The 7791-nt window shown below is 32.3% G+C and overlaps 1 non-coding gene across 1 annotated transcript; it reads right to left on the reverse strand.

Annotated features, from left to right (window-relative positions):
* Positions 1 to 6745: 6745 nt before the first annotated feature.
* Positions 6746 to 6828, reverse strand: Trnal-cag. The gene has a single exon. It is a non-coding gene; the product is annotated as a tRNA-Leu (tRNA).
* Positions 6829 to 7791: the final 963 nt, after the last annotated feature.

The raw sequence follows: 7791 nt of genomic DNA on the forward strand, positions 1-7791 counted from the left end.
AAATTGCCAAGTTTCTGATGCTAGGGAATCCAGAAAGTTACACGGGACATTGTTTTCGGCGTTCATCGGCCACAATTTTAGTCAATTCTGGCTCAAATCTGCTTGCCCTCAAACGCCATGGAGGGTGGAAATCCAATACAGTTACCGAAGGCTACGTGGATGACCATTTGAGAAATAAAATGGAAGTTTCGAAAAAGATAGAGTCTTCAGTGTCTCCTGCTGCCACAGAACCAGAACAACGATCGTCTACTGGAATACAACAAGAAAACAACGACCGCACGCTGAAAAACTGCACACGACAGCAAAAATATTCTCTATTACCGAAAACAAGGTGTACAATAATACTGCTTTTCCCAGCGTAACCTTGAAGGAATATTCAAATGTTACCATAAATATTAAATATTAGTTTCTTTTGTTAATGCGTTAGCAATTTTCTTAATCAAAACGAGTTAAATTAAAAGTTGTATTTAATTTATTTTGTTAATGCGTTGGCAATTTTAGTAATAAAAACGGTTTAAATTAAAATTTGATTTTTGTGGTCTCTGTTTGCAGTCGTATAAAAAGTATCGCAAAAAACTCGTTTGAAAACTTCTTTGCACACTCGCTCGACTTGTGGACCTCGCCTTCGGCTCGGTCCACCGATATGTCTCGCTCGTGTGCAAAGAGTCGTTTTCAAACCTTGTTGTTTAATATACTATTGTTATACCAGAAGTGAGTTTCAGAATAAAATAATATTTAAATATTACTGTTTTCTATTAGTCCACCATCATTTGGTATGCACTATTCAATTCGTTACCTCTTATTTCTAATAACTTTCCTCAACTGATGTGGTGTTATTTGTCGACATGCTAGTACTACCACATAAAAAAATAATTTTAGAAATCGGCCAATGCCATCCTAAATATGGTGGTGTTCCAACTTTAAGTGAAACACACTATACCAGGTGTAACAGGATCATAGTACACCCCCCGTATCTCCATTAGTTTTAAAGGTAATTGATTGAAATTTGGGATATTCCATATACATAATAAGCGGCACTTTTTGATCAACAGATGATATTTTTTCCACTTCCGGTTTCGCCGGAAGTGATACCAACTTTCGATTTTCAAATGGAATACCCTGTATATTATTACATTTCTGAAATCTGCATAATTTTCTGAATCCAATGATACCACATAAGTGACATTTCAAACGTCAAAATTTTTTATAATTTAATTTTTAGTTTTCCATTTAAGTGTGCCATGATGGTTCCGATTTATTCCAATTGACCCGTCTAATGCTGGAAAAATCGAAATCCCGTCAAAAATACTAAATTGCGTTTTTTATGAGCAAATAAAGTTCATCGTAATCGATTTTGGGGTAAAACTCAATTTTTTCAAATGGAACCATATTGGTACCGTGGTACCATTTATTAGTACTATTAATAAGGAATTAATTCATACCTGGTAATAAAATGTGCGATAAATACAATCAAAATTACAGCTAAAAGAAAATAAGAAAATACAATTATTTTGTTCTAATTTAATGCTAAGAAACTAAGGTGGCTTTGAAAACAATGAAATTATTCCTTCAGACTGTCAAATAAATTCTGTTGGTTTATCGGTGTTTTTATTGTGTATTGGAAAAGTCTTTACATTTGTTGTTATTTTTGTTCAAAATGCCGCACATTTATACAAGGGATGAGAAAGTGGACATGTTAATTATTTATGGGGAATGTAGAAAAAATGCCGTTGCGGCTAGAAACCTTTATGCCGACCGCAATTTAGTATTTTTGACGGGATTTCGATTTTTCCAGCATTAGACGGGTCAATTGGAATAAATCGGAACCATCATGGTACACTTAAATGGAAAACTAAAAATTAAATTATAAAAAATGTTGACGTTTGAAATGTCACTTATGTGGTATCATAGGATTCAAAAAATTATGCAGATTTCAGAAATGTAATAATATACAGGGTATTCCATTTGAAAATCGAAAGTTGGTATCACTTCCGGCGAAACCGGAAGTGGAAAAAATATCATCTGTTGATCAAAAAGTGCCGCTTATTATGTATATGGAATACCCCAAATTTCAATCAATTACCTTTAAAACTAACGGAGATACGGGGGGTGTACCATGATCCTGTTACACCTGGTATATGGGCTAATTATTAATTTTTCAAAAAATTTGATATTTCTTTGGTTTTTTAAATAAATTAAATATTTTTTCGCTAATTATTAATTTTTCAAAAAAATTAGACATTCTTTTTGTCATTTACTAATTTTTTAAATAAATTGGTTATATTTTTTTTCTAACCAATAATTTAAAAAAAAAATGAGGTAATTTTTTCATTAATAATTATAATAAAAATAATGAATAAAATATGAACTCCTCAAATTATTAATCATAAAAAAGACCATGTTATATAATTACAAAAAATAATTGAGCCAATACATATAATAATAGTACCTACATATTAGTAATTAAAACTATTATTTTTTTCTTATTTTGAATTCATTCATTACTTAATAAATAATAATAATTCTGTTACGAAAGCATTTTCTGATCAGTTGTCAATTTTTAATAAAAATTAGTAATATTTTCAGACTAATTATTATTTTTTGGTAAAAATTGGTAATTACTAAGTTCCGTAAAAAAATAACATTTTTTTTTTTGACTAATTAACTAATTAAACTAAACTAAAAAATTTGCAAATGTATTTTGATATTACATACTAATTTTCGGAACAAATTAGTATTAATTTTTGCTAATTCCTAATTTTCCAAAAAAATTAGTAACATTTTTTCACGAATTTTTATTTTTTTTTTAAATTAGATAGAAACATTTTTTTCATCGAGCACTAAAGGTGCGCATCATCCGATTCAAATTAAAATATTTTTACTTCTTTCTGGACGGAAAAATTGTGAAAAATATTAAATGACCCTATTTTCATGAGTAATTTATGAAAAACTGCGCTTCACATCATCGTTTTAGAAGAAATGATCAATTTTTTTTTGTATAATAATTCTTTTCACTGAAATGTGCAAATAAGAAAATCACATCTTAGAATTAGGAATTTCTTGTGATTCTAGTGAATAAGATTTGTTCCGTCAAAAATGCTGCTATATAATATAATGTAGATAATCTGTTTTACTCCAATATTTGCTGGCGTGCGCCGCCACTGTTCACGACTCTACAACATTCTGCCTGTTAACGAATGAAGTCTGGATTAAGTAATCTCACAAAGAATTTTCAGTGATTCAGTTTTGCAGGAGAACTGAACAATGTCTAAATAGAGAGAAAGAGCCCCGCTCTAACCTCTCGCGATCTCCCGAGGGACAAAGGAAAGGCGGCGCCAGCAGTACCAGGGCAGCAGAAATAATACGAAACGTGTTCTGTTTCAACAAAGTGTAGCGCCTCCGTAAATTACAGAGGGATTCGCTGATAGGAGCGAGCCGCCCTGTTGCCAATTTTACTGAGGTTCTCTAGGTTGGGGATTATTTCCATTCTGGCTGAAATGCAAGTTATTCTGAATAAATCTAAATAAACTAAAATAACACTTACTTCTCAACGAATTTAATTTGTTAATTTTCATTTTTTATTTTCATAATCTTTACATATCTACATTTATAATAATACATATTTAAAAAAAGTTTTCTAAAAGTAACTTCGAAACTGAGCCTAATAAACAGTGTTAATTAAATATGTATCATCTTGAGTAAAATGGAATGAAAAAAATCAACAGCTAGAGGCTTTCCTCTTCCTTTTTTTACAAACTCCTCTTTCTTACAACATTTATCGACATATTGATTGCATATTTAATATTTATCAAGGTTAAAACAAAGTAAGGAAAGAATTTAAGCATTTCTTCTTCTTTTTCTTTTTCTTCCTCTTCTCCTTCTAGTAGTTGGTTCCATAGCACTGCGGCCTGATTAGGCCTATTGTGCGTCCCACTACTAGTCCTATTCAGCAAGTAGATTTGTCCTTTTTACAAAGTCCAAAAGCTTCCTTGCTGACACTTCTCTCAGTTCCTTGGGTTCCAAATAGGGTCACCCAAGGAGCGCCATTCTGCTACTTGCAAACCCCGGGCACTCGCCCAGGATATGCAGAGAAGCTTCATCCGCCGATTCACATCCTCGGCAGACCGGACTATCTACAAGTTTTAACTTATGTAGATGTTTCCTAAAGTGAGAGTGTCCAGTTATGAGTCCTGTCACTCTCCTAAGCCGGATTCTGTTCAAGCTCAGTAAATCATTCGCTCTTTCCTTCGAAGGATACTCCATGAGCTCCTTAGAATGACTATGTCCTGGCCTTGAAGTCCAGTATTTCCTGTGTTATGTCTCAGTCCATTTGCCTAGAGCCCACCCGACCACACTGGGAGATGTGCCACAGAAGGGCTCCGGGCCAATGAACTCTGTCTCGGATCCCTTCCTAGTAAGTTCATCCGCTTTCTCATTTCCACAAATGCTTTTGTGAACTGGCAACCAACACAGTCTGACTGTATTGTTGGTGGCCAGTTCAGTCAGCATTTGTAAACAATCCCACACCAGTTTTGAACTTATCTTGTGTGCGCCTAAAGCTTTAATTGTAGTTTGACTATCAGAGAATATATATATGAGTTTACGTTTATAACCTCTACGTACATTCTCTGCCAGACACGCCATTATCGCGAAAATTTCTGCTTGAAATACGGTAGGGAACTCCCCCAGACTGTAGACACTCCATCTGAGTCTGAGTCCATATATTTCTACACCCGTCCCTCTGGTCATTTTGGAGCCATCTGTAAACCTTTCCAGGGTATTAAACCTTTCATTCCATTTGCTTTGATCCTCTATTCGAGTCTCAAATGGCTTGTGAAAGTGAAACCTTGGAACCATCTTGTCAACCATCCCAAAAGTTGATTCCGACATATATGTGTCTATAATCCTGGAATAGGAACTACCCCTCCAGTCGTTGTTATTCCTGAGTCGATATGCTGCTAGCCGCGTTTCTCTTTCCACCACTATATGCAGCGGTGGTAGATTTAGCATGACTTCTAGTGCAGCTGTCGGAGTAGATGCCATCACCCACGTAATACCTAAACAGGCCAATCTCTGAATTCTATTCAGTTTTTCCCTCGCTGTGGTCTGTTGTGTTTTTTGCCACCATACCATAGCGCCGTAAAGAATCCTAGGTCCTACTATCGATGTATACAACCAGTATGACATCTTTGGTTTCAGTCACCAGGTGCTCCCAATAAGGCGACGGCATACACACAATGTCTGCTTGGCTTTACTCACCACTTTTTCCAAGTGCGCATTCCAGGTAAGTTTATTATCCAGTATCACTCCTAGATATTTTACTTCCCTGGAAAGCCTAATGCTCCTCTCTTCTATTATAGGTTCAGAGAGTTAAGCATTTAGTTTAAGTCGCAATGTTAACAGAACTTTTCAGAGCTTCACTTAATGTACAGAATGTTTTCTAAGTCTATGTAGTAACTTTAGTTTAGTTCGTTGAATTATTTTATATTAAACGAAAAATTAATAAACCAAAAGATGAAAACATTATTTTTTCGAGTTGCAGGTTATTGAAATTAAAAAAATATATATATTTATTCAAATATTTCAGAAGATATTTGATGTAGATGGATTAATGCTAAATTAGCATTCTGGAAATTCGATAAAAGTGCAGTTAATTAACAATAGTATTTCTAGAAGAAAAGATAACATCTACTCATTTCGAAAATCGAACCATTTTTGAATTTTTATATTTAAAATTATTTAAAACGAGCCTCGCCCACAGCTAAATAATTTTTACATTGTTTTTTCAACTTTTAACGGTTACACTGTATTTAAAATATTATTTAAAAAAATGAAGTTCATTTTTCCTTTTCTGAAATAAATAAAGATACTTAAATGCGTTCAATTGTACTGAAGTTACAACATTTTGAAAACACTGTATATTTTGAAAATATGTTCTCATTAAAGCGTAAACTAAGGTGTCTTCTTATTTTGTTTATGCCTTTAGAAAGACTGAATATTTTTATAGTCGAAACTTTTGAAAAAAAAAAGAATTTTAATACTTATTCTAACACGCAATTAAAAGGAACAGGACAGCACTATGACCTACATAAATATTTTGTAATATGCGACAGATAGATATTAAATAAAATAACACGAAAAGCTCGTCAAAACAACAACAAAATGTTAATGTATTATTTATTTGTATATTTCTCAAATGGTTTTTACTTTTTCGTTATTTTGAGACACTGTAGATTTAAAAATAGTAAATAAACATCTGCGTCATGGAATTTGTGACATAATTCAATTTTGTTTTGGCAAATTACTTTAACAAAACCAAAGTAGATACTTTTTTTGGGGTATTTGAGGATAATCTTGTAAATCTCTGGGCACAGATAAGTTAATTTTTTTATCAGCATTATTTATATAAAATTTAACATTTTTCGCAAAATTTGATGTAATATGTACATTCAAATATATTTTTCATCCCCCAAAGCTTGCTACATTATTTTTGGGCGTTCAGTATAGCAAAGCTTAAAAAATCAATATATCGTACTTTATTAACAATTGAAACAATTATTGAGCATTTTTTAAGCAATTTGTATATTATAGGAATACGTATATAGAAATACGTTTGTACATTTATTAGTGTTTAAATAATTTGCCTTTATTCCCACTACCTTTTCTTACAACAAATACTAATTCACTGCATAACCTTAATTACATTGCAATATTATTATAACGATAAATTTATTTAAAAAAAGATTGTCAGAAGTGGGATTCGAACCCACGCCCACAGAGTGGACTGCGACCTGAACGCAGCGCCTTAGACCGCTCGGCCATCCTGACATATGCAAACTTTTGTGCAAACTGCTATTTCCGGATGTACAATATTTCTGCATAATAAAATGTATAAAATTTTCAGTAAATATTGTTATAAGAATTAAATTTACACTACATATTAAACTTGAATTGATATAACATTCAATGAAGCATGTTAAATGTAACACTTATAATTATAATTACAGTTTTATTTAACATAACTTAGGCAACCAGTTATTCAATACTGGTGTATGCAACTGTTTATACACAAACCAGGTAAATATGCTAGTATGACAAATGAGTAAAATTTTAGTTTTGCGAGTCAGAGAATGTTCATGCACAGTGATCAACTAACAGTACAATCAGGGAAGCGGGCCCGGTTTTTAATAACAAAACAAAAATAGACGATAAAACAATCACTGCATTAGGAGGTAGAATACAATTCTATGACGCCCATAGAATGAAAATTTAGGGGGTAATCTAAGTATGTCGCAACGCAAGTACCTATCTAGTGTCTAATTGCCAATAAATGGCCAACAAAAATAAAGATAGATCAGTGTTATAATATTACAGCTGCAATTATTAACACTATTACAATCTAAATACTACAAATTGAGGTGTACAAGTATATTTAAAAAAATAGCGTCAAATTATGAAAGAAAAATATTTAAAATTTGCAATGATTAAAATATGTTAATTAAGAGTTAGATCTGCAATAAATGATCCCGAATTTTATTTATTTATCAAAACATTCAAATAAGTATAAATATTCTACTTGAAAAGTAATTTTGAAGTCCGTTTAAACAGTAAAGCAGTAATAACAATAATTTGTGTTCTCTATAGAGACCTATCTGTCTAATCTTGCTTTGTATGATTATAATATGCCTTTGAGTCTCTGAAATAAACTTTGAGAGGCGAAAAGTAATGCCTGAAGGTACAACAATCAATTTTTCTTTCTGATTCAGTAAAAAAGTTGATGCAAAATTTGAT

This window comes from Anoplophora glabripennis, unplaced genomic scaffold, assembly GCF_000390285.2.
Source record: "Anoplophora glabripennis isolate ALB-LARVAE unplaced genomic scaffold, Agla_2.0 scaffold208, whole genome shotgun sequence".
Lineage (NCBI taxonomy): Eukaryota > Metazoa > Arthropoda > Insecta > Coleoptera > Cerambycidae > Anoplophora > Anoplophora glabripennis.